This window comes from Triticum aestivum, chromosome 4A (assembly GCF_018294505.1).
Source record: "Triticum aestivum cultivar Chinese Spring chromosome 4A, IWGSC CS RefSeq v2.1, whole genome shotgun sequence".
In the NCBI taxonomy this organism is placed as follows: domain Eukaryota; kingdom Viridiplantae; phylum Streptophyta; class Magnoliopsida; order Poales; family Poaceae; genus Triticum; species Triticum aestivum.
The window spans coordinates 659449351-659457760 of record NC_057803.1 but is presented as its reverse complement, the minus strand read 5'-3'; the positions used below and the strand labels follow the sequence as shown (position 1 = coordinate 659457760).

General features: G+C 44.3%; 1 long non-coding RNA gene across 2 annotated transcripts; it reads left to right on the top strand.

Moving 5' to 3' along the window:
* The first annotated feature begins 3171 nt into the window (after nucleotides 1–3171).
* LOC123082943 (uncharacterized) lies at nucleotides 3172–6986 on the top strand. Of its 2 annotated transcripts, XR_006439165.1 has the most exons (5): nucleotides 3177–3830; nucleotides 4004–4168; nucleotides 4337–4606; nucleotides 4685–4946; nucleotides 5118–6983. It is a non-coding gene; the product is annotated as an uncharacterized lncRNA (long non-coding RNA). The 2 variants fall into 2 exon arrangements; XR_006439164.1 differs by having other exon boundaries at nucleotides 3172–3830; nucleotides 4004–4606; nucleotides 5118–6986.
* The last annotated feature ends 1424 nt before the right edge of the window (nucleotides 6987–8410 follow it).

Below are 8410 nucleotides of genomic sequence, written 5' to 3'. Positions count from 1 at the left end.
TGTGTTGCCATCTTGGCAATTGGGGTACAACCCTTTTCTGTGGTCCTCTAACATGCGATCGAACTTCAGCATCTCCTTTTGACTTTCGCATTGCGTCCTTGCATTGATAATGACCCGGCGGATATCATCATCATCAGGCACATCGTCTGGTTCCTCTTGATCTTCAGCAGCTTCGCCCGTTCCAGCATCATCGTGCACATCGTCTAGTTCCTCTTGATCTTTAGTAGCATCACCGTATTCAGGGGGCACATAGTTGTCATCGTACTCTTCTTCTTCGTCGTCTTCCATAATAACCCGTATTTCTCCGTGCCTCGTCCAAACATTATAGTGTGACATGAAACCCTTGTAAAGCAGGTGGGTGTGAAGGATTTTTCGGTCAGGGTAAGACTTCGTATTCCCACATATAGGGCATGGACAACACATAAAACCATTCTGCTTGTTTGCCTCAGCCACTTCGAGAAAATCATGCATGCCCTTAATGTACTCGGAGGTGTGTCTTGAACCGTACATCCATTGCCGGTTCATCTGCGTGCATTATATATAATTAAGTGTGTCAAAAATCATTATAGAACATCATGAATAGATAATTAAGTGATCAAATTAATATAAGTTCATCATCACATTAAAACCAAAGTACATACATAGTTCTCATCTAACAACATAAAGCTCTGCAGAGCATCTAAATTAATTAAACCATACATTGAAACTATGTAAAACATTTCACTGCGAAAACAAATGCGATCATAATCGCAACCAATGTAACAACTGATCCAACGAAATAATGATACCAAGCCTCGGTATGAATGGCATATTTTCTAATCTTTCTAATCTTGAAGCGCATTGCATCCATCTTGATCTTGTGATCATCGACGACATCCGCAACATGCAACTCCAATATCATCTTCTCCTCCTCAATTTTTCTTATTTTTTTCTTCAAGAAATTGTTTTCTTCTTCAACTAAATTTAACCTCTCGACAATAGGGTCGGTTGGAATTTCCGGTTCAACAACCTCCTAGATAAATAAAATCTATGTCACGTTAGTCGGCATAATTGTCATAAACAATAGATGAACCAATAGTTATGAAAAGATAATATATACCACATCCGAATCATAGACAAGACGAGGGCCAACGGGGGCGGATACCAAAACCATCGCACTATATAAGATGCAATAATAAAAGTAAGAAAATTATACAAGTATATATATAAACATACAAGTAGGAATTTTTTTCCTTTCAGAAAGAAGATAAGAACAAGAGGCTCACCATGGTGGTGCCGGCGACGAGATCGGCGCGGGCGATCGACGGCGGTGAAGACGGCCACGGGACGTGATGGACCGCTAAACCTACACAAATATTGAGAAAAATGGAGCTTGAAGGTCGAGCTTGGAGAGGAGAAAGCTTAAGTAGTGTGGCTCGGGCATTCCATCGAACACCTCGTGTGCATAGGAGGTGAGCTAGAGCACCACAAAGCTCTCTCCTCGCCGGCCAGGAAAAACAGAGCAGTGGAAGTGCTCTGCTCGCGGGAGAGGGGTATATATAGGCAATTAATTGGTCCCGGTTCGTGGCACGAACCGGGACTAAAGGACAGCCTTTGGTCCCGGTTCAATCCACCAACTGGGACCAATGGTGGTGGGCCAGGAGAGAGGCCCATTGGTCCCGGTTCGTCCCACCAACCGGGACCAAAAGGTCCAGACGAACCGGGACAAATAGCCCACGTGACCCGGCCGGACCCCGGGGCTCACGAACTGGGTCCAATGCCCCCATGGGTCCCGGTTCTGGATTGAACCGGGACTAATGGGCTGACCTGGCCTGGATCATTTTCCCCTTTTCTACTAGTACATGCCCTGATTGGGATCCTTATTCCTCGCTTTGTGCGAAAGGGGGATATCTAAAGAAGGGGAGTAACTACCTGGAGGGCCACCTAAAGAAAACTAACTGGATGGTGTCCCAACATTTGTCTGAGAGTTGCGATATTATCTTTGTAGGATGTGACAACGACTCAAGCTCTTATAGTTTAGCAAGGTACTTTGTTTCGCTTGGTGAGGATGGTGGATCGCCATCCCTGGCTTGGTGCTCCGCATGATCCTTTTTTTATCTCTGAACATTATTTCTTAATAAAGCTTAGCCTTACCCCTAAAGAAGACTAGAGGTTACCCCTTGAGGGGACCTGAAGGGTCATTTATGATGGCGCGGACAGGGCTGACCCCGAGGGGGGTAGGACGGCAGCCGCCCCAGGCCCCCAAAATCCAGGTGGGCCTCCCCAGGTATGCAGGTAGGCTATGGCCCAACATATATTCAATGATAAAAAATATGGGTTGGATAGCTGTGCCTCATGCAGTATGCTGGAAACCCTAGTACACGCATTCAAAGGTAGGAAGCGAGTGACTAATTCGTTCCTATGTTAGTACGTTCACGTAAAAAAAGGAACTAATTGATATCTTCCTATTCCATCATGCACACATTCAACGTAGCGATTCCCAATTTCACAGCAGTCACCGATGATTCGTCTCTTCTCTACTGCGTGTTTAGCCTCTGCACTCCTTTTCCCTTTTTTCCTTGCTAATTTAGTACTTCCACCAATTTCAATTCTCTGGAGGCCAATTGCAACCTCGCTTTGCTTTCCGTCCATCAGCGATTCAATCATCCGACTATCCAGGGATTGTTCAACAATTGATGAAATTCTTTTTGTTTATCTTCAGCATTGTTTCTTATCATGTTGCGGTGCCTAGATAAATAGCCGGCACAGAGGGATTGTTCAACAATTGATGAAATTCTTTTTGTTTATCTTCAGCATTGTTTCTTATCATGTCATCAAAGAAATTATCTATCTAGTAGCGATGAAAGGAAAAGTAAGAAAGTTGTTGATGACTTCAACAACCACAGCGCGTAGATATTGGTAATTTTTTCAAGATTAATACTGGTGCTTCTAATACTTCGATAAACCCAGATGATGAGTTGGCGATAGTCTCTACACCTAATGGAGCAGTTGGTGAATAGTCTACGTGGTTTATTTTCGCTGGTTTATTTTCGTCATCCTCCCACTTTTTTTTATTTTCGTCATCCTCCCACCTCTGTTAACTCGCTATCCTACTCCCCTCGCAAGAAACAGAACCAGACGAAAAAAATCTTCGAAGAAAAACCAGCGAAAAAAAACGGGCACGACCCGCACGCACGCACGCACGCACGCACGGTGCCCTCGAGCGACTATTTCCCGCACACAAAAAAACGCACCCACCACCTCGGCTCTCCTCCTAGGGCGACACCGGGGCGCCCTCGGACCCTAGCCATCACAAACTTCCACCACAACCACGCCGCCGTCGCCGGCAGCCATCGCCGGTGGCCACGAAGGCGGCTCCTCAAAGCAGGGACGCGTCTCCCGTCGAAATCCAAGTCCGTTTGCGCGAGCTTTTCCGCCCCTCGATCCGATCTTCACCTTCGCTCATGGTGGCCGTCAGCTGACCTCCCGCCGGCGGCCAGCTTGATCTGCGCGGCACTCGGCTGCCCGCATGGCCCACCTCCCCCCCATCGCGGCACTCGTTGGCCGCCGTTGGGCCTGCTTGCGGTGCATAGATCGTGTCACGCGCGACGGCTACATCATCGCCGGATTTGTCCTTTCGTCCGACTGCGATCCCAACTCGAGCGCCCTTCTCCACCGCCCGCTTCCCCCACTCCCGCTTGACTCCATGGGGGGCGTCGGTGGCGACGCTCTGCCCGGAGTTCCGCGGATCTGCGTCTGCCAGTCACGTTTGGCCTCCGTTTGCTGTGCTCTGCCGGCCCTGGCCCGCGCCGGGGTGGCCCTTGGCTCGTCACCAGGCTCAGCTAGCATGTGTGAGTGCGTGATCTCCACCGATTGATGCTTCTATGAAGTCAGCGTGTGTGTGCTTGCTTGTTGCTTGCTGGGTGCCGATGGATGCTTGTTGCGTGTGCATGCCTATGTGTGGTGTTTGCTTGATCAAGCAACAACGACACATGTTGTTTTCTAATTTTGCCTGAATATGCAGGGAGCAACGTGCAGATTTAATAGGCCGTGAGAATTAGAACTAATAATGAGCCTTCAAGTTTCTAAAGGCCGAGGGGTCATCGAGGAGCCGGTGCCGAGGTCCTAGAGGAGGCGCCGCCGCCTTCGTTGCGGACCTGCAGGTCGCCATCTGGACATCGCTGCCGAGGTCCGCCTTCGCCCTTTGCATGTTCATATATCCATTGGACGCCACACCAATTTTTCACAGTACGTATGTACATCTATTGGGCACTGATACATACATCCATTAATGTCTCCGGCTCCTGTCCTTGTGCTTCATGACCTTGGGCGGGACTGGCGCGGACATGGAGAACAGCGACAAGGCCAGGTTTGCGGATGTGTTGCGAACTTGCGATAGTTCTCGACCGGGTGCTCGCCCGCAATGACCGTGGCCTAGCAGCAGGATAGCATAAGCTCTCCCTTGTTCTTTTATGCTTGAATCAGATTTTGTGGTTCTCAATTTTACACATTTATTGATCTTGGTCTTCTTTTGTATGCAGGGTACACTTATGTTTCATGTCTATTCTGCAGATTTTTAGAACACTGAGTGCATATCTTGCCTTGCAATGCTGCTGATTCGACAACTGTGAGTGCTCTTCTCCCCTTCACGTCCCTGCTAAAATTCAGTTACAAACACGATTTGGCAGTTGATTCTTTGGTTCAGGAACTGGATTCAAACTGGACTTGCGACTAGAGCAACCCCAAGCAAGATAAACTCGATTGGAAGATGTCTTCTAAACTCTGAAGGCAAGCACTTGGCTGACACTTTTGTTCGTGTAGAAGGCATGTCGTTTGATTCATGCCAAGAAGCGTACAAACAGTATAAGCTATTCGCTTGGGAGAATGATTTCAGAATTCATCATGGAAAGCCGAGATGAGGGCTTGAACGTTACCAGTTGATGCACAAAATTGTGTGCTGGTGCTAGGTCAGTTACATAGCGTCTTGCTTGAAATTGTAGTACAGCTATATTATTCTCATTTCCCCATCCATTCCATGATGGTCTTGCGCTTAAAAGATTTTCATGCTTTGTAATTGTTTGGTATTTATATTCTAGACAGTAGGATTGTCATTGTATTCTTTGGTTTTTTGTGTGCAGGTTAAGAGGGACAAAGGTAATTCTTCTTCGTGCAAAACAGAATGAAGGCGAGGATGCATCTCCTCCATGCAAAGCAGGTTGGTATGTGAGCATATTCAGGAACCAGCAAAATCACCCTCTATCTGCAATTTGTGAAGAGAAGAGGCAGTGGAACTCACACAGTGAGATCAATCCAGTTCTTATGAAAAAATTTCATCAAGAATCTCAAAGTAAATAATTTCAGCCTCAGCAAGGTGTACAATATTCTCACCGTAATGCATAGCGATTAGTCAGGAGCAACATTCCGTAAGCAAAACTTAAGGTACCTTTGCTCAACGCTTGCTTAGTATTCAATAACAAATGACATGTCAAGACTGTCAAGCTTTTATAAGACATGAAAACCGTCAATCCATGTCTGTCAATATGTGTTGTGCACGTCCAGAATATTTTCAGGCATATGGGAATGTTGTGCAGACATTCTGTTGGTTTCAGACAATTGAAAGCAGTGATACAGTCCAAATTTTGGCAAGAGAAAGGAGTTTAGGAAAGACGACAGAGGAGGAATATGATGTTGCCCCAACCCCAAGTACTACCTTTAGACCCGTGTCCACTTTTGGACAACCATAGGGATTTAGAGTTCATGAAGAGTGCAACTGAATTTAATAATAGATACGATAAACTATCTTAGCCATGGTGTGATCTTTTGTCCCTGCCTGTGTTACTTTCATGATTCCATGTACAAAGCAAAAAATGACGGCGAGAAAAGAAACAACTGAAATTTGGTGTTCTGTGTTGTAGCCCGAATTTGGTTTTTATTTATTTGCTACAGTTTGTGAATTTTATCACTAGCCCTATACCATGAAAAACAACATGCTATATAATCAAAGTTCATTTTTTTCAGTATATATACTTCTAATTTCCATTGGTATTGTTGTCACTTCTACCATTGTAACAAGCATTTGTACTGGACCTCAAAAGTCGAAGGATGGGTTTGTTTCCTGCTTTACTAGGGCACATGACTAATATGTCTATTTGTACATTACAAGTAGATGTGTCGTAATTTTTATCTTGTAGATATAATTTCCAACAAAAAAATTGGTTGCCATGTTTGTGTTTGCATTCTTCTCATTTGGTAGGCAATTCGAGAATTGAAGAGCATATTGCCTTTACACAATATTCTTTTCTCTTAAGATAATCTCTGAAGAATATAAATTAGGTATTTCACTCCTCAATGTAATGATGTATGACTCTAAACCAATTGAGGCCTCTCTAGGAAGTCGCAAATCTCATTCGTTCCTTAGACATGAGATATTACATGCTTATTACATGCAAGGTTTAAGGAATAAAAAACCTTATATGGCTGTGTACGCCAAGGTGCTGGACTTAGAATTGTGTTGTTTTTGGGTACTTTGCAAGCTAACCTTCTATTGCATGAACTTGTTGACCATCCCAGAGAAGATTGTGGACTGCTAAGAGCTGTGCATTAAACAATCATGAAGAATTAATGGCATTTTCATGTAACATAACTCAGTATCAGGTTTAGCTTGAGCGAATATGCCAACTCCTACAGGTTCAAATGACTTGAAGAAATAATGTGAGAAGTGAGTATAGGAGGAGCTTGAACATTAAAGCGAAAACGATTACAAGGTCTATCAGCATGGGTAAAAGAAAACTGAGGACATAGCCACGACGTGGGGAACCTATATTTCATAGCATTATCTTTTCGTTAGTTGATCCATTCAATCTATATGAAACAATTGGCAATATTTACACCTGACATGGTTGAGAGGCTACGGAGCAAGCGAATTTGCACTCGTATTTGGTCGGCGATGGAGATGAATTTGGGAGAGATGTGGCTGGGAGTTGCACCAGTCATTTTTCTGCCCTCTCTATGTTATCCCTTTGCACTAATCGGTAATTGCTTTTTGACCAGGGGATAGGGTAGCGTACACGAACAACAAAATTGTAGAAGGAGAGGAGGACAATCTGAGTGATCAACATTATGTGGAGTATTGAGATACAGGTAAGACATGTGTAATCTGAATTGAGACATATGGAGGGCTTACATAGTATGTATGTGCAATTTTTAATTGCAGGCTGAATTCTTGTTCTCTAGATCCACCTTCACCGACATCACGTGCTTGTCTGTGACCTCCCACCAGCAGCGCCTTGAGGCCACCCACACAAGCGACCAAGCAATTCCATGATGTCACCCTGCTACTTCGCCAACGACATCGAGGAGGTCGTGGGTGAGAGCTACTGTCTTCCTTGGAGAACATGCTGGTGCCCCATGCGTACGAAGAAGAGCTAAGACACTCGCATGGTGCTCAAGGAAATACACCAGATTGAGCGAGCTTAGATTAAAGTTTCTTCATTCTTCACTAGCTTTTCTTGTGCCTTTAGGTATTTCACTATTTGAGATAAGTATCGTATGCTTCCTGCAACATATAAGGGAAACCAAAAAGGATTACAAAATATTTATGCTTCTTCATAGTTGTCCATTTGGTTCTAAAATTTGTTGAGTGGCAGACTATTTTCATTAATTAATAAATAACGTTGCTGCACACGTGAGTTGGTTTGCAATGAAGTCGGCCAGTATACATGTTTTTGTTGACTAAATATTTTTCATAAATACGGGGGTATGAAGATAATCTATTCTTTCTTTACCCCGTTGACAATGGGACAATGATCTTTTTGTGTTTCAGAGTAAAAAAACATACTCTAATCTGAATCTCACGAGTAAAAAATATCATTGGGTTTCAGAGTGTTACACAATTTATCAACAGGAGCAAAGACTCTAATCTGATGATGTAGAACAACTTTAATGTGACAGAGGATCATGGTGGTCGATGGATTCTGCACCCGGTAGTAGACTAAGAAAGGAACATGAGTGATGGAACACAATGATATTCAGAGCACCCCTGCACTATGTGAGATTTAGAAGGTATTCAAATTAGTGTTTGTTGATAACTGCAAATTCCGTGTGTCCGAGCTTCAGATTTTTCTATCCCTGTCAACGTACTAATCCGTTGTTCTTTTATGTGCAGTTGGTACTGCCGGCGGATGCATCCATGTGCTAATCTGCTGGCACCGAGTAGACGGAGCCAAACGAGTTGGGGCCTCTAGCCGGCTGGTAGTGGACAACAACACCGGGTTTGTTAATTACTCAACAAGTCACAGATCAATCTCTTTTTTTATTGGTTTGGAGTGGATTATCAGGCCTGCCGCGCAATCATAGATTTACCTTTTGATTTATGTGGGTGGACAGAAACATCCTTTCTGAAGTTTTCTAGGGATTGTAATGAAGCACAACT